Here is an 18,054-nt window from a genome sequence, read left to right on the forward strand (position 1 = left end):
GAGCAGGAGCAAGGACAAAAGCATTCTTGTTGAGGCTGATCCTGAACCTGAAAGGACCTTGAAGAGAAAGCTAAGAGAAGCCAAAGCACAACTCTCTGTAGAGGACCTAACAGAAATCTTCAAAGAAGAAGAACCTATGGCAGCCGAAAACAACAACAATGCCAACAATGTAAGGAAGGTGCTGGGTGACTTTACTGCACCTACTCCCGACTTTTATGGGAGAAGCATCTCTATCCCTGCCATTGGAGCAAACAACTTTGAGCTTAAGCCTCAATTAGTTTCTCTAATGCAACAGAATTGCAAGTTCCATGGACTTCCATTAGAAGATCCTCATCAGGTTTTAGCTGAATTCTCGCAAATCTGTGACACTGTCAAGACTAATGGGGTTGACCCTGAGGTCTACAGACTGATGCTATTCCCTTTTGCTGTAAGAGACAGAGCTAAGACATGGTTGGACTCACAACCTAAAGAAAGCCTGGACTCTTGGGAAAAGCTAGTCAATGCCTTCTTGGCAAAGTTCTTTCCACCTCAAAAATTGAGTAAGCTTAGAGTGGAAGTCCAAACCTTCAGACAGAAGGAAGGAGAATCCCTCTATGAAGCTTGGGAAAGATACAAACAATTAATTAGAAAGTGTCCTTCTGATATGCTTTCTGAATGGAGCATCATAGGTATTTTCTATGATGGTCTCTCTGAACTATCCAAAATGTCTTTGGATAGCTCTGCTGGAGGATCTCTTCATCTGAAGAAGATGCCTACAGAAGCTCAAGAGCTGATTGAAATGGTTGCAAATAACCAATTCATGTACACTTCTGAAAGAAATCCTGTGAACAATGGGACTAGTCAGAAGAAAGGAGTTCTTGAGATTGACACTCTGAATGCCATATTGGCTCAGAACAAAATATTGACTCAACAAGTCAATATGATTTCTCAAAGTCTGTCTGGAATGCAAAATGCACCAAGCAGTACTAAGGAAGCTTCATCTGAGGAAGAAGCTTATGATCCTGAGAACCCTTCAATGGAAGAGGTGAATTACATGGGAGAACCCTATGGAAACACCTATAATCCTTCATGGAGAAATCATCCAAATCTCTCATGGAAGGATCAACAGAGACCTCAACAAGGTTTCAACAATAATAATGGTGGAAGAAACAGGTTTAGCAATAGCAAGCCTTTTCCATCATCTTCTCAGCAACAGACAGAGAGTTCTAAGCAGAATACCTCTGACTTAGCAACCATGGTCTCTGATCTAATCAAAACCACTCAAAGTTTCATGACTGAAACAAGGTCCTCCATTAGAAACTTGGAGGCACAAGTGGGTCAGCTGAGCAAGAAAATTACTGAACTCCCTCCTAGTACTCTCCCAAGCAATACAGAAGAAAATCCAAAAGGAGAGTGCAAAGCCATCAACATGGCCGAATTTGGAGAAGAGGAAGAGGCAGTGAACGCCACTGAGGAAGACCTCAATGGACGTCCACTGGCCTCCAAGGAGTTCCCCAATGAGGAACCAAGGGGATCTGAGGCTCAAAATGAGACCATAGAGATTCTATTGGACTTACTTCTGCCATTCATGAGCTCTGATGAGTATTCTTCCTCTGAAGAGGATGAGTATGTCACTGAAGAGCAAATTGCTAAATACCTTGGAGTAATCATGAAGTTGAATGACAAGTTATTTGGACATGAGACTTGGGAGGATGAACCCCCTTTGCTCACCAAAGAACTGGATGACTTGTCTATACAGAAACTGCCTCAAAAGAGACAGGATCCTGGGAAGTTTTCAATACCTTGTACCATAGGCACCATGACCTTCAAGAAGGCCTTGTGTGACTTAGGGTCAAGTGTAAACCTCATGCCTCTCTCTGTAATAGAGAAGTTAGGGATCTTTGAGGTACAAGCTGCAAAAATCTCACTAGAGATGGCAGACAACTCAAGAAAACAAGCTTATGGACTTGTAGAGGATGTTCTAGTAAAAATTGAAGACCATTACATCCCTACTGATTTCATAGTCCTAGAGACTGGGAAGTGCATGGATGAATCCATCATCCTTGGCAGACCCTTCCTAGCCACAGCAAAGGCTGTGATTGATGTTGATAGAGGAGAGTTGATCATTCAAGTGAATGAAGAATCCTTTGTGTTTGAGGCTCAAGGATATCCCTCTATCACCATGGAGAGGAAGCATGAAGAGCTTCTCTCAAAACAGAGCCAAACAGAGCCCCCACAGTCAAACTCTAAGTTTGGTGTTGGGAGGCCACAACCAAACTCTAAGTTTGGTGTTGAACCCCCACATTCAAACTCTAAGTTTGGTGTTGGGAGGTTCCAACATGGCTCTGAGCATTTCTGAGGCTCCATGAGAGTCCTCTGTCAAGCTACTGACATTAAAGAAGCGCTTGTTGGGAGGCAACCCAATGTTATATTTTGACTATTTTCCTTTGTTATTTTTTTTTGTAGGTTGATGATCATGAGAAGTCACAAAATCAATAAAAAAAGCAAAAACAGAATGAAAAACAGGAAGAAAAATAGCACACCCTGGAGGAAGAACTTACTGGCGTTTAAACGCCAGTAAGGCTAGCTGTTGGGCGTTTAACGCCCAGTCTGGCACCATTCTGGGCGTTTAACGCCAGAAAGGGGCACCAGACTGGCGTTAAACGCCAGAAAAGGGCAAGAAGCTGGCGTTAAACGCCAGAAATGGGCACCAGCCCGGCGTTTAACGCCAGAAATGGCTAAAAACGCATTTTTGCATGCCATTTGGTGCAGGGATGACTTTTCCTTGACACCTCAGGATCTGTGGACCCCACAGGATCCCCACCTACCCCACCACTCTCTCTCTTCTTCACCCATTCACCAATCACCTCAACACCTCTTCCCCAAAAGCCCTTCACCTATCAAATCCCATCTTTCTCTTCACCACTCACATCCATCCTTCATAAAACCCCTCCTACCTCACCATTCAAATTCAAACCACTTACCCTCCCAAACCCACCCATACATGACCGAACCATGACTCCCTCCACTCCTATATAAACCCTTCTTCACTCTTTCATTTTCACACAACCTAAACACCACTTCTCCCCCTTTTGGCCGAACACAAGCCATTCCCTTTTCCCTTCATTTCTTCTTCTTCTACTCTCTTCTTTCTTCTTTTGCTCGAGGACGAGCAAATATTTTAAGTTTGGTGTGGTAAAAGCATTGCTTTTTGTTTTTCCATAACCATTTATGGCATCCAAGGCCGGAGAAACCTCTAGAAAGAGGAAAGGGAAGGCAAAAGCTTCCACCTCCGAGTCATGGGAGATGGAGAGATTCATCTCAAGGGTGCATCAAGACCACTTCTATGAAGTTGTGGCCATGAAGAAGGTGATCCCCGAGGTCCCTTTCAAACTCAAAAAGAGTGAATATCCGGAGATCCGACATGAGATCCGAAGAAGAGGTTGGAAAGTTCTTACCAACCCCATTCAACAAGTCGAAATCTTAATGGTTCAAGAGTTCTATAACCGGTGTATGTATCCGACATGAAATCCGACATGTGTCTGTGGCATGTATGTATCCGATGGTAATACTGGAAGACAGAGTGCTTTGGGCCACGGCCAAGACTCAATAAGTAGCTATGTTCAAGAATCATCATACTTTACTGGGAGAATCAATAACACTATCTGGATTCTAAGTTCCTAAAGAAGCCAATCATTCTAAATTTCAAAGGATAGAGTGAGATGCCAAAACTATTCAGAGGCAAAAAGCTAAAAGCCCCGCTCATCTAATTAATACTGATATTCAAAGATATTTTTGGAATTCATTGCATATTCTCTTCTTTTTATCTTATTTGATTTTCAGTTGCTTGAGGACAAGCAACAATTTAAGTTTGGTGTTGTGATGAGCGGATAATTTATACGCTTTTTGGCATTGTTTTTAGTATGTTTTTAGTATGATCTAGTTAGTTTTTAGTATATTTTCATTAGTTTTTAGTTAAAATTCACTTTTTTGGACTTTACTATGAGTTTGTGTGTTTTTCTGTGATTTCAGGTATCTTCTGGCTGAAATTGAGGGACCTGAGCAAAAATCTGATTCAGAAACCAAAAAGGACTGCAGATGCTGTTGGATTCTGATCTCCCTGCACTCGAAGTGGATTTTCTGGAGCTATAGAAGCCCCATTGGCGCGCTCTCAACGGCGTTGGAAAGTATACATCCTGGGCTTTCCAGCAATATATGATAGTCCATACTTTTCCCAAGATTTGATGGCCCAAACCGGCGTTCAAAGTCACCCTCAGGAATTCCAGCGTTAAACGCCGGAACTGGCACAAGAATGGGAATTAAACGCCCAAACTGGCACCAAAGCTGGCGTTTAACTCCAAGAGGAGTCTCTACACGAAAATGCTTCATTGCTCAGCCCAAGCACACACCAAGTGGGCCTGGAAGTGGATTTTTATGTCATTTACTCATCTCTGTAAACCTTAGGCTACTAATTCTCTATAAGTAGGACCTTTTACTATTGTAATGAGATATCTGGGTAGTTATCTTTGTTCTGATGCTATCTTAGATCATTGGGAGGCTGGCCATTTGGCCATGCCTAGACCTTGTTCTTATGTATTTTCAACGGTGGAGTTTCTACACACCATATATTAAGATTGGGTGAATATCTCTTGGATTCCTGATACACGACGCATGGTTGATCGCCTGACAACCGAGTGCTCGCCTGACAAACGAGCCAGCCATTCCGTGATATTAGAGTCTTCGTGGTATAGGCTAGAACTGATGGCGGCATTCAAGAGAATCCGGAAGGTCTAACCTTGTCTGTGGTATTCTGAGTAGGATTCAATGATTGAATGACTGTGACATGCTTCAAACTCCTGAGGGCGGGGCGTTAGTGACAGACGCAAAAGAATCACTGGATTCTATTCCAGCCTGATCGAGAACCGACAGATGGATAGCCGTGCCGTGACAGGGTGCGTTGAACATTTCCACTGAGAGGATGGGAGGTAGCCACTGACAACGGTGAAACCCTTGCTTAAGCTTGCCATGGAAAGGAGTAAGAAGGATTGGATGAAGACAGTAGGAAAGCAGAGAGACGGAAGGGAAGGCATCTTCATACGCTTATCTGAAATTCCTACCAATGAATTACATAAGTATCTCTATCTTTATCTTTATGTTTTATGCGTTTATCACCATACTCATTTGAGTTTGCCTGACTAAGATTTACAAGGTGACCATAGCTTGCTCCATACCAACAATCTCTGTGGGATCGACCCTTACTCGCGTAAGGTTTATTACTTGGACGACCCAGTACACTTGCTGGTTAGTTGTGCGAAGTTGTGTTTATGCCATGGTATTGAATACCAAGTTTTTGGATTCATTACTGGGGATTAATTGATTTGTGAAAAGTAGTGATCACAATTTCGTGTACCAAGATCCAATTATGGAGAGTTTCTTTTCCAAGACAACTAACCAATTGAATTAGGATCGAAAGCTTTCTAGTAAATCAAAAGAGAAGAAAGAAGAAGAGAATGAAAACTATAATTGATCCATCAAATTACAACAGAGCTTCCTAACCCAATGAAAGGGATTTAGTTGTTCATAGCTCTAGAAATGAAAAATGGCAGAAAAGAATCCATCCTTAGCTAAAAGTGCAGAAAAGTAAATATACAGAGGGTAGTTCTCCAAAGTGCCAATCTTCTCTATAGGTCAAAAGTACTCCTATACATTCTACTTATCTTGATCTTCTAGTGAGTTCTTCAAGTCTTGGATGTGGGCCTTAGATCTTGAGTTAAAGCAGTTACAATCTTTAGTGGGCTCAGCTTGCAGAAAAGTATGAATTAGGCATGGGCGTTAGTGAAGTTAGCGTTAAGTGACATTGTGGATTCAAGAATGTTAGTGGCAATCACCTTTTTCACTAACGTTCCAACCCTATATAACCCACGTTAACTCCAACGTTAGTGACCCTAACGTGACCACTAACGTTGCCTTATAAACCTTCGCAAGCATTATTGGGACTCACCTTTCCCAATAACGTTTCCTTGTGCCCCTTGTCCCTACGTTAGAGTTCACGTTAGTGTAACTAACGTGGCTCTTAACGTGGGTATGCCTCATCGTTGAGAGCGTTAGTGGCACTCACCTTTGTCACTAACGCTCCAAGTACCCCTACTCTCCATGTTAGAGCTCACGTTAACTAAGTTAACATGGCCACTAACGTGGTAGTGAATGCCATCTCCAACGTTAGTGACAAAGGTGAGTGTCACTAACGTTGGCTCATCAATCCTAGCTCCACGTTAACTTTCATGTTAGTGGTCTTAACGTGACCACTAACGCGGGCAATGCTAGTTTGATCCAATGTTAGTGACAAAGGTGAGTGTCACTAACATAGGCATTGTTCCTTTCTTCCACGTTAGAATTCACATTAACTAAGTTAACGTGACTCTTAACGTGGTTCATTGCCACATTTTGGAGCGTTAGTGGTGTTCACATTTACCACTAACGTTGGAGCTTTCTTTGTCTCCATGTTAACTACCACGTTAATCTAGTTAACGTGGCAATTAACGTGGGCTTATGATGGCTTCGCAGGCGTTATTGGTGATCACTTTTCTCATTAACGTTGCAAGCTCTTTCCCATTCCACGTTAACTAGGTTAACGTGGCTACTAACGTGGCTCTTCCTTGCTTCCTTTGTCCTGAAATCAAGCAAATAAAGTGCATCAAAGCTCTAGCCAAAGTCATGAGATTATGCATCATCAATTTGTCACTCAATTCTTGCAAAATCCTCATGAAATCATGTAAAATTCACAATAGTTGCTTGAATCAAGGTGTGAGTGTATTTTCATCCAAAACTTACCTTATTCTCTAAGAAAATGCATGAAACTACCCTAAAATAGTAAAAAAAAGTCAGTGAAATTGACCTAGATGCCCTGGCATCACAACACCAAACTTAAAGCTTGCTTGTCCCTAAGCAAGTACTGAAACATAGGAAGAATGGATGAAAGAACAAGAAGACAATATAGAAGTAGAATTCCTGGTTTATGGAGTTTCATGCATAGCAACTTAGGTTCATTCCTTTACTAGGTTTCAGGCCTTTATCAAGTCCTTGGTCACTCTCTTGATTGCATCCTTTGAGACTTCTTAATTGTTGATCCTTCCCTTTTTTTTTCAAGATTTATTGCATTCTTCTTTTGGCTAAGTGCTCTGTAAGAGGGCGACTCTTTATGATAAGCTTTCAGCCAACACTCTCGAACCAGTTGGTTCAAGGTGCTAGGTGTTAAGACACCCCTATGAGCTTATTCATCCAAGCATATCCCTTGCACATGAACACCACAGACACATGCCTCAATCTTAAAACCGTTGGTGCCTAGCATTGTTTCTTATTGTGTTTCTTTCCTTTTTAACTTTTATTGCTCTTTCTCTTTTCTTATTGGGATCTTATTATTTAGTTAGTCTCATAGGATGTGTTTCAAGCATAGGATTTAGGATAGATAGTTGCCTTCTTTCCTTGTTGGTGAACCAACTTAGCTAACTAATCACCCTACCACAAACATTCAGAACTCACTTTACAAAATAACTCAACTCTTGTTCTTATCATAATATTTTCTTTTTTGATTAACTTAAAGGACAGGCATACAAGTAAGAAAGATGAAGATGAACACTAGGGACAATAAGCTCAATAACATGGACCTAAACAATGAAAACCTTAAATGCAAAATTCAAAATCCTAAGCTACTTATGGAAGCATGTTCTATTTCATACATGATTTTCCTTATTTAAAGTTTGAAAGATATAGAACTAAGAAGGAACTCCACCACCTTTCACTTATTGGGATGCTCATGTTCCTTTGTCTTGGGATCCTCCTTGATTGCTTGAGTCCTCATTCCCTTTGCGCTTCCCTATCAGCTTTTTCCAGAAACCAGCATCCTCCATCTTCTTCTTTAATGTTTCCTTTTGCTGTTTCACCTTCCCCTCTTCTTGTTCTGTTAAGTCCTTGTGCACTGCCTCATAACTTGGGATGTTAGGGTGCAAGTTATGTATATACCCAGTCATATAAGTCAACTTGGCCTGAGTGTTTATGCTAAATTCTTCTCGATGCAGTTGCCTTCCTTTATTGAGCACACTGAATTCATTGAAGGCTTTCATCTGAGCTATCTGGCGTTGGTTGAGTTCTTGCAGGCATTTGTCCTGGCTTTCTTGCCTTTCGGACACTTGATTGATGGCTTGGGTGAGCTGGGAGTAATGCTCCTGTTGCCACTCCATTTGCTGTTTCTGCCACTCTCTTTGTTGATCCATCCAACTAGAGAGTAGTTTTTCTTGATGATCCATCCTTTGAGCTTGGACATGTAGTTGTTGTTCTTGTCACTCCATATAGCTACTTGTCATATACTCAATGGCTTCCTTGATGTGAAATAGATTTATGTTGGTTAGATCATATTGTCCTTCTTGCTGGTGCCCTATTTGTTGGGGTTCTTCTTGGTGGGGTTCCTCTTGTGCAGTTCTTTTCTCTATCCGAGGTCTTCTTTGTTGTTGAGCAGGTGTCACATAGTTTATGCGTTGGAACGTGACTAGCCTCCCATGATTCACCCATTGTGGATTGTTGTCTTCGAACACCACCTTGGCTTTCATGCATAGTCTCAGGATGGTGCTGGGGTACCAAAGTCTAGCACCCGGATCATTCTTCTTGGCTGAATCCTGGATTCCTTCAGCTATAATTTCATGCACATTGATGCTTCCACCCTTCACTAGGCAATGTACCATGGTGGCTCGAGCAATATTGACCTCATAATTGTTTGCGGCTGGAGGGATAGACCTCCTTACTAGCTCAAACCATCCCTTGGCTTCTAGGATAAGGTTTCCTCTCCTAATGAACCTCGGTCTCTTGTCCGAGTATCTTTCCCAATCAGACCCAATAACACATATATCACTCATAATTTCTTCAAGTTCATCTTCTTGGGAGCATTACTTATTCTTACTTGATAGCTAAGCTCATGAAAATATGGCGATTTCAGCTGAAGAGTCCTTGTTATAGCATTGGGGCTGAAGTCCACCTCTGTTTCTCTTACATAACTTTTGAATGTGGGGGCCATAGTATTGTCTTCTCTGACTGCATTTGCATAGAACTCTTTGATGATGTTTGCATTTATCTTTGTCTCTAGGTTGGTGAGCTTTTGCCAACCCCTCTGTGCAATCTTCTCCCTGATCTTAGGGCACTCATCCTTGTTGAACTAGAATGCCAATTTTGGCAAGATTTTCTTGTTTTTGATCCATTCATATTAAAGCTCATGGAAGGCAGTCTTGAATCTCCCGGCATCAAAAGGAGGCTGCTCCATGGGATCCTTCCCTCTTCTCCTTTTAGAACTAGATGAAGCCATGAGTAATGGTTGGTGTGTTTGTTACTCAAAAATTGGCTAGGAGGGTGTGTATGAAAATTTTGGTGGATGATGAACTGTGTGTTCAAAAAAGGGAAGGGAGATGAATGAAAACAAGAAGTGTACGGAGAGGGTGCAGAATGAGGACGCTTTATATAGAAAAGTGATGGGTGTTTGAAAGGTGTGGATTGCTAGTGTTGTTTTGTGATGGACGGTTGGGACTTGACCTTGGATGAGCACAAAGATCGCCTCTTTTATGAGGTTCTTAGTTCGGTCTCCAAGGCTATCCACTTTCCAATGTTGCATGGCATCACTTTCCAAGATACCCCCTTGGAGACAAGTGTATAAGTTGCTTGGCATAGTGGCCGAATATCCCTTGGTTGATTGTCCTTTCAAGTACCATCAATACTCTTTTTGATTTCCTATACAAGACAAAAAGAATGCAAACGGTTAATTGAAATTGTTGGTGGAAAAGATTAAGGTGTGAACTAGCTAAAAAAATCTTTTTCTTTTGTTTTTGAAATATCTAAACAACTAAATGCTTTTCATGGATGCAAATCAATCGACCATTGAAATTCCCATGCATGCTACGTAGGTAACACCAAACTTGTTTGTGATCATATGGTGCAACAAGATTCGGAAGTAATCTATCATTATGAAGTGTGTTCAAGCCCTCTTAGTGTGCCTTGAACACCAAACTTAGCATGTACTATATGCTGCATGTAAGGGGTCTTATATTGGTTGTCAAAATTGATTTAAAAATCCATGAGATTTGCTTTATTACTACTATTAGAGATTAAAGAGAGAGGGTATAGAACATGGGTTACCTCCCATGAAGCGCTTCTTTAGCGTCATTAGCTTGACGTTTGGTCCTTGTCAAGGTGGTTGGTAGTGCTTAAAATCTTCCCCCCTTGCAGTGAATCTGTTTCCATTGGCCTTGTTGACAAGTTCCACATGCTCTAAGGACAAGATTTTGTTGATGGTGTACACTGGAGGTAGCTGAGATGGAATAGTGGGGAGGTGAGGTGGTATAGATGGAAAGTATATAGAGACCACTTCATCTCCTAGAGAGAAATCTTCTGTAGGGATCTTCTTGTTTTTCCATCCCCCTGGGACCTTTTTTTATGTCAATTTGTTCTTTGTGGTTTCCTCATTAAGAATGGTTTTGTTGCCTATCTCATATGACTTTGGTGGGTCTGGTTCCTTTTGGATTACACTTGGCTGTTACTCCTTCTGATCACATTGGTTGTTAGCCACATGAGTTCTTAGGGGTAGTGCTTGAACTCCCTTGTTTGACTCTTCCTTCAGCTCTTTGTTATCATGATCTGCTTCTTGTGAGATTTTGAAAACATTGAAGGTGAGCTGCTCATCATGTATTCTCAATACTAGCTCTCCTCGCTCCACATCTATAAGTGCTCTAGCTGTGGCTAAAAATGGCCTTCCCAGAATGATGGGGTGAATAGGATTCTCATCCATTTCCAAGATGACAAAGTCTGTGGAGAGGAAGTAGTTCCCAACCTTCACTAACACATTCTCAACCACTCCTATTACCTGTTTTTGAGTTTTGTCAGCTAATTTGATGATTACATCTGTGGGTGTTAGCTCATTGATTTGAAGCTTTTTCATGAGAGATAGGGGCATTAGGTTGATACTTGCTCCCAAGTCACAGAGTCCCTTATCAATCATTGTTTCTCCTATAGCACAGGGAATGTAGAAACTCCCTGGATCCTTCTTCTTTGTGGGTGGCTCTGTTTGAATGAGAGCACTGCAATCCCTGTTCATCTTTATTGTTTGTCCACCCTTCAATGAACTCTTTCTGGTTAGTAGCTCCTTTATATACTTGATGTAGGAAGGTATTTGCTGGAGGGCCTTAATGAATGGTATATTTACATCAAGAGATGCAAACATGTCGAGGAACCTTGAATAAATTCTCCCTACTACACCACCCTTAAGCCTTTGGGGGAAGGGTGCATATGGGTTCAGTATCTCCCTCTCCTTCAGCTCTTCCTTGAGTGTGAGTTGAGGTGCAGAGTTTTTTTCTTCATGATTTTCCTTTGGACTGTCTTGGAGGTGTTCTACTTCCTCCATACTCCTCTCAACACTTGTGGTGATCATCTTACATTCTTCCCATCTTACTTTCTTTGTTTCTCCTCTTGGGTTCTTCTCTATGTCACTTGGAAAACCATTTGAGCTAGATACCCTACTTGAGACTCCAGTCTCTTGATATTTTCCCCATGGATTTTGATATTGGCTTGCACTTCCTCCTTAAACACCTTATTGTCTTGGATTTCTCTACATATGTCTTCAAATAGAGTCTCAATCTTTGAAAGTCTATCCTCGGGTAGTGATGGTGGGTTGGGATTAGGTGGTTGTTGATAGGACCTCTGTGAGGGATGTTGGTGAGTTGCATTGTTGTTGGGGTTGTGGTTGTGGTGTCTCTTGTCTTGGCCTTAGTCTTGTTGATTTCCCCACCCAAAGTTGGGGTGATTTCTCCATTCAGAGTTATAAGTTTTGGAGTATGGATCATGGATTTGCCTAGGTGAGTTTCCAACATAGTTGATTTATTCCCAGTCACATTCTTCTCCTATATTCACTCCTTCTTGAGCTAGTGATGAAGTGATGACTGCTGCAACTTGGTTTTCCTCCACCTTCTTGGTAAAATCTGTTAGCTGCTTGGTGATCATCTTATTTTGAGCTAGCTATGCATCCATGTGGTTCAGCTCCATTACTCTTCGAGTATTGCTTCTATCAGAGGCATAGAAATATTCATTCTCAGCTACTGTTTTAATGACATATATGGCTTCTTTAATGGTTTTTTTCTTGTTTAGAGAGCCCCTTAATGAATGGTCTACAACCTTCTTTGACTCATAAGAAAGACCTTCACAGAAAATATGAAGTTAAACCCATTCATTGAATATATCTGGTGGGCATCTTCTTGTTAAGTCCTTGAACCTCTCCCATGCCTCACAGAGAGTCTCACCATCTTGTTGCCTGAAGATTTGCACCTCAGCTCTCAGCCTGTTAATTCTTTGAGGAGGGTAGAATTTTGCCAAAAACTTGTTCACCACATCTTCCCAATTTGTCAAGCTCTCTTTTGGGAAGGATTCAAGCCACTTGGATGCTTTGTCCTTGAGTGAAAAAGGGAACAAAAGCAGCCTATAGACATCCGGGTGGACTCTATTAGACTTCACAGTGTCACAAATTCTCAGGAAGGTGGTTAGATGTTGATTGGGGTCTTCTTGAGCACTTCCTCCAAATGAGCAATTGTTCTGAACAAGGGTGATTAGCTGCGGTTTTAATTCAAAGTTGTTGGCATGTATGGTGGGCTTTTGGATGCTACTTCCACAGTTTCCTGGATTTGGATTGATGTAGGAGCCTAGAACTCTCCTTTCTTGCCTAGCATGGTTTGCAGGGCCTTATCTAGCATGGTTGTGGGCTTCTCCTTTATGATTATTTTTTAGGTTCTCCTCCATGTTGGTTTCAAAATACTCTTCCTCTTCCTCAGCACCAACAACTCCTTTCCCTCTTGCTTTCCTCCTTAATAAAGAAAGAAAATAGAGGGGGTATAGAGGGTGAGGAAGAAGCGAAACAAACTGAAAGTAAACAACTGAATAAAGTAAACAAACAAAAGAAAAAATGCTCAATCTAATGAACTTCCAACTTAATCATTGTTGATACAAAATCAATCCCCGGCAACGGTGCCATAAACTTGATGCACGAAAACTTGTCTCTCAACAAATTTTCCTTCGGCAAGTATACCGAATTGTCATAAAGTAAAAACTCACAATAGAGTGAGGTCGAATCCCACAGGGATTGATTGGTCAAGCAACTTTAGTTGGAAGAATATGCTAGTTGAGCTAAATAGAATGTAGTTTGAGAATTGCAGAAAATTAAATGGCAGAAAAGTAAATAGCAGAAAATAAAGTGCAGAATCTTAGATGGGAATTTGGGGAAATGAGCATGTAAATAAATGGCAGAAAGTAAAGATAATGGGTAAGATCAGAAATGGGGAATTCATTGGGCTTAGGAGATGTTGTATTCTCCGGATCAATTTCATTTTCATCTCTTCCTCAATCAAAGAATCTATTGATCTCCTTGGCAATCTTAAGTGATTGGGTTCCAATTCCTGGGCAACCCAATCTCTCTAAGCTTGAACAATTGCCCAATTCCTTGATTTAATTGCTCATGGGAAGAGATGAAGTGTGGTCACTGATTATACCATATGTATTTCCAAATCAAAGTGTTGGGAGGATTACATATCACTATATCCGCCCAGACCCCAATTTGGTCCAACATGAGAAAGCAATTCTAGCATGATCTCCTCATCCCTTTTCCAAGGCTCAAAGGAGATCCAATTATGGAGAGTTTCTTTTCCAAGACAACTAACCAATTGAATTAAGATCGAAAGCTTTCTAGTAAATCAAAAGAGAAGAAAGAAGAAGAGAATGAAAACTATAATTGATCCATCAAATTATAACAGAGCTCCCTAACCCAATGAAAGGGATTTAGTTGTTCATAGATCTAGAAATGGAAAATGGTAGAAAAGAATCCATCCTTAGCTAAAAGTGCAGAAAAGTAAATATACAGAGGGTAGTTCTCCAAAGTGCCAATCTTCTCTATAGTTCAAAACTACTCCTATATATACTACTTCTCTTGATCTTCTAGTGAGTTCTTCAAGTCTTGGATGTGGGCTTTAGATCTTGAGTTGAAGCAGTTACAATCTTTAGTGGGCTCAGCTTGCAGAAAAGTATGAATTAGGCATGGGCGTTAGTGAAGTTAACGTTAAGTGACATTATGGATTCGAGAATGTTAGTGGCAATCACCTTTTTCACTAACGTTCCAACCCCATATAAACCCACGTTAACTCCAATGTTAGTGACACTAACGTGACCACTAACGTTGCCTTATAAACCTTCGCAAGCGTTATTGGGACTCACCTTTCCCAATAACGTTGCCTTGTGCCCCTTGTCCCTACGTTAGAGTTCACGTTAGTGTAACTAACGTGGCTCTTAACGTGGGTATGCCTCATCTTCGAGAGCATTAGTGTCACTCACCTTTGTCACTAACGCTCCAAGTGCCCCTACTCTCCATGTTAGAGCTCACGTTAACTAAGTTAACGTGGTAGTAAATGCCATCTCCAACGTTAGTGACAAAGGTGAGTGTCACTAACGTTGGCTCATCAATCCTAGCTCCACATTAACTTTCACGTTAGTGGTCTTAACGTGACCACTATTGTGGCCAATGCTAGTTTGATCCAACGTTAGTGACAAAGGTGAGTGTCACTAACGTAGGCATTGTTCCTTTCTTCCACGTTAGAGTTCACGTTAACTAAGTTAGCGTGACTCTTAACGTGGTTCATTGCCACATTTTGGAGCATTAGTGGTGTTCACGTTTACCACTAACGTTGGAGCTTTCCTTGTCTCCACGTTAACTACCATGTTAATATAGTTAACGTGACAATTAACGTGGGCTTATGATGGCTTCGCAGGCGCTATTGGTGATCACTTTTCTCATTAACGTTGCAAGCTCTTTCCCATTCCACGTTAGTGGTCACGTTAACTAGGTTAACATGGCTATTAACATGGCTCTTCCTTGCTTCCTTTGTCCTGAAATCAAGCAAATAAAGTGCATCAAAGCTCTAGCCAAAGTCATGAGATTATGCATCATCAATTTTTCACTCAATTCTTGCAAAATCCTCATGAAATTATGTAAAATTCACAATAGTTTCTTGAATCAAGGTGTGAGTGTATTTTCATCCAAAACTTGCCTTATTCTCTAAGAAAATGCATGAAACTACCCTAAAACAGTAAAGAAAAGGTCAGTGAAACTGGCCTAGATGCCCTGGCATCAAGGTAGACATTATACTTACTTTAAGCATAGGATTAGACATAGTGGGTTAGTCCCTCATAATTGTCAATATATGGTTTGTAGACAATGATGGTGATCTCAATTACCTATGTCTAGCCAAGAGTTCTTTTCCTTTATTTATTAGTTCTTGTTTTTTACTTTCTTGTTTTTATATTTTCTTGCCAATTATAAAATCAAACCCTCTTGTTCTTCATAGCCAATAATTGATCACTTCATTGAAATTTCTTGTGAGACGACCCAAGGTTTAAATACTTCGGTTAATTTTTATTGGGGTTTGTACTTGTGACAACCAAAACTTTTAAAATTTGATTTGAGTATTGTTAGTTGGTTGGGAACTATACTATCAATGGAATTATTTTGTGTGAAATTCCTAACAATATGAAAATACTTTCTTTCAGCGTGCCACGCCTAGAACTCAAGTGGCATGCCCAGAATATGAACAAGTTTGGCGTGCCATGCCCCGAACATCAAGTGGCATGCCCATTGTGTTGAACCTTCCACTCCCTTCTGCTTAATTGAATGGGCATGCCACCCCCTTGTAAATGATGGGGTTGGCGTGCCACGCCCATCCTAGCGTGCCATGCCCCTTGTGGGCTTTTAAGGTTGCTCTCTGGAATGTATAGTTGGCGTGCCACGCCTGGCCCTCGCATGCCACGCCCATAGTAAAGCTTGTTGTCCCTTCTCTGGAGTTTATAGTTGGTGTGCCACACCTGGCCCTGGCGTGCCACACCCATTATGCTTCATCTCTTTGCCATGCCACGCCTGGCCTTGGCGTGCCACGCCCATTGAAAGCTTCATGGACTCTCCTCTGGAATTGTTAACTAGCGTGCCATGCTTTGTAGCTGACGTGCCACGCCCATATAAAATCTTTCACTTTGCTCTCTGGACTTGTTAATTGTCATGCCACGCCCATTGGCTGGCGTGCCATGCTAATCCCTGAAATCACTTAACACACATATCAAGGCATCGAATGGTAATAAAAGATAATTAAATTTAATATTTCTAAAGCATAGAAAACATGTTTTTACATATATCATATCATGAGGAAGGAATTGTAAAACCATGCAAATAGTATGAATAAGTGTGCAAAGACTTGATAAAAACCACTCAATTGAGCACAAGATAAACCTTAAAATAGTGGTTTATCACATGCCCATTCAGTTTGTTGGCGTTTGCTCAAATAAGTGGAACGCCCAGCATAAACGCCCAGCTTCTCTTTCTTGCTTCCTTCTTCTTTTGTAGCTCTTTTCACCTGAAACTCAAACAAAACTCATTTCAAAGAAATGTACAATAAAATTCATTATTTAGTTCATGAAATTGTATTAGTTGAATGAGATTTCACTATTTTAATGGTCCTTTTAAATAAGAGAAAGAGGTAGATGATGCAAGTCATCACAACACCAAACTTAAGTTTTGCTTCTCCCCAAGCAAATCAATGTGAATTGTTCTTAATTGATTGAGACTTGACCCTAAATAGATGCACTCTCAATTAAAGATAGAGACCAAACATTAATTCATGCATGAACTTTCTTATCATCATATCACAATGAACTTCTAGACTTTTGAGGATCTCTTTTAAGTGCTTGCCTTAAGAGCCCTTTCTATTGATTGTCACCATGAAGTAGTAAGATTTGTTATTATTTTTCTTTTCTTTTCATTCCTCTTTTGTTTCCTTGATTGACCACGACTTTAAGTATTTTGTCTCAAGATGACCCTTTAGGTTAAGCTTTTAATTAGCACTCCCAAACCAGTTGGTTTTAGGGTACTAGGTGTTGAAACACCCTTAAGAATTTACTTGCTCAGGTCTCTCTTCTTGACACATCTTCACCACAAGCATCTACTAGGATCTTCGCTTTTTAAGCTATTTGTTTCTTTTCTTTTTATCCTAGTAGTTGATGCTCAGAGCCTTGGGTCTTTTGCTTACTACTTTTTGTTCTATGGATATTCAAGGGTCATCCTTGGCATCTACTTGTTATATCCTCCATGTCTAATTGTTCATTATGGTCTATTCACTACCAGATTCTTTTTTTTTTCATGATTACCTACTTTGTTCCTAATCTCTTAATCTTGAATTATCTGACTTGGGTCTTAATCTCTTGCTCTTGTTTTTGCAACAACTCATCATTGATTTTTTTTAAAACACTTGCTTTTATTGATGTAATGTAAACTTAACACAAAGACATTTACTTTCTCAAATAAAAACAATAGAAATTCAAAGGACTCATAGAAAGCCTGTAAAACATAGAAAACTAACAACACTACTATATCAAAGTATACTACTAAGCAGAAATTCAAAAGAGTAAATTCAACCATGGGACTCAACAACCTTGTATTCTTGAGCAACTTCAATGCATAGGCTCTTTTCCCTTTATCCTTCCTTTTGGAGGACTCATTGGTGCACGAAATTGTGATCATCAATGGCGCCATCAACATGGTATGCTCAATTGCAATCTCAACTCTTTATCACAACTTCGCACTACTAACCAGCAAGTGTACTGGGTCGTCCAAGTAATAAACCTTACGCGAGTAAGGGTCGATCCCACAGAGATTGTTGGTATGAAGCAAGCTATGGTCACCTTGTAAATCTTAGTCAGGCAAACTCAAATGGTTATGAATGATGAATAAAACATAAAGATAAAGATAGAGATACTTATGTAATTCATTGGTGGGAATTTCAGATAAGCGTATGAAGATGCTTTGTCCCTTCCGTCTCTCTGCTTTCCTACTGTCTTCATCCAATCCTTCTTACTCCTTTCCATGGCAAGCTGTATGTAGGGTTTCACCGTTGTCAGTGGCTACCTCCCATCCTCTCAGTGAAAATGTTCAACGCACCCTGTCACGGCACGGCTATTCAGCTGTCG

The 18,054-nt window shown here is 40.7% G+C and overlaps 2 non-coding genes across 2 annotated transcripts; one reads left to right on the top strand and one right to left on the bottom strand.

Annotated features, from left to right (window-relative positions):
* Positions 1–541: 541 nt before the first annotated feature.
* On the bottom strand, positions 542–649 carry LOC112793983 (small nucleolar RNA R71). Its single transcript, XR_003198666.1, has one exon. It is a non-coding gene; the product is annotated as a small nucleolar RNA R71 (small nucleolar RNA).
* An 11,589-nt stretch (positions 650–12,238) lies between these two features.
* LOC112793733 (small nucleolar RNA R71) lies at positions 12,239–12,345 on the top strand. The gene has a single exon (XR_003198431.1). It is a non-coding gene; the product is annotated as a small nucleolar RNA R71 (small nucleolar RNA).
* Positions 12,346–18,054: the final 5,709 nt, after the last annotated feature.

Source organism: Arachis hypogaea, chromosome 3 (assembly GCF_003086295.3).
Source record: "Arachis hypogaea cultivar Tifrunner chromosome 3, arahy.Tifrunner.gnm2.J5K5, whole genome shotgun sequence".
Classification (NCBI taxonomy): domain Eukaryota; kingdom Viridiplantae; phylum Streptophyta; class Magnoliopsida; order Fabales; family Fabaceae; genus Arachis; species Arachis hypogaea.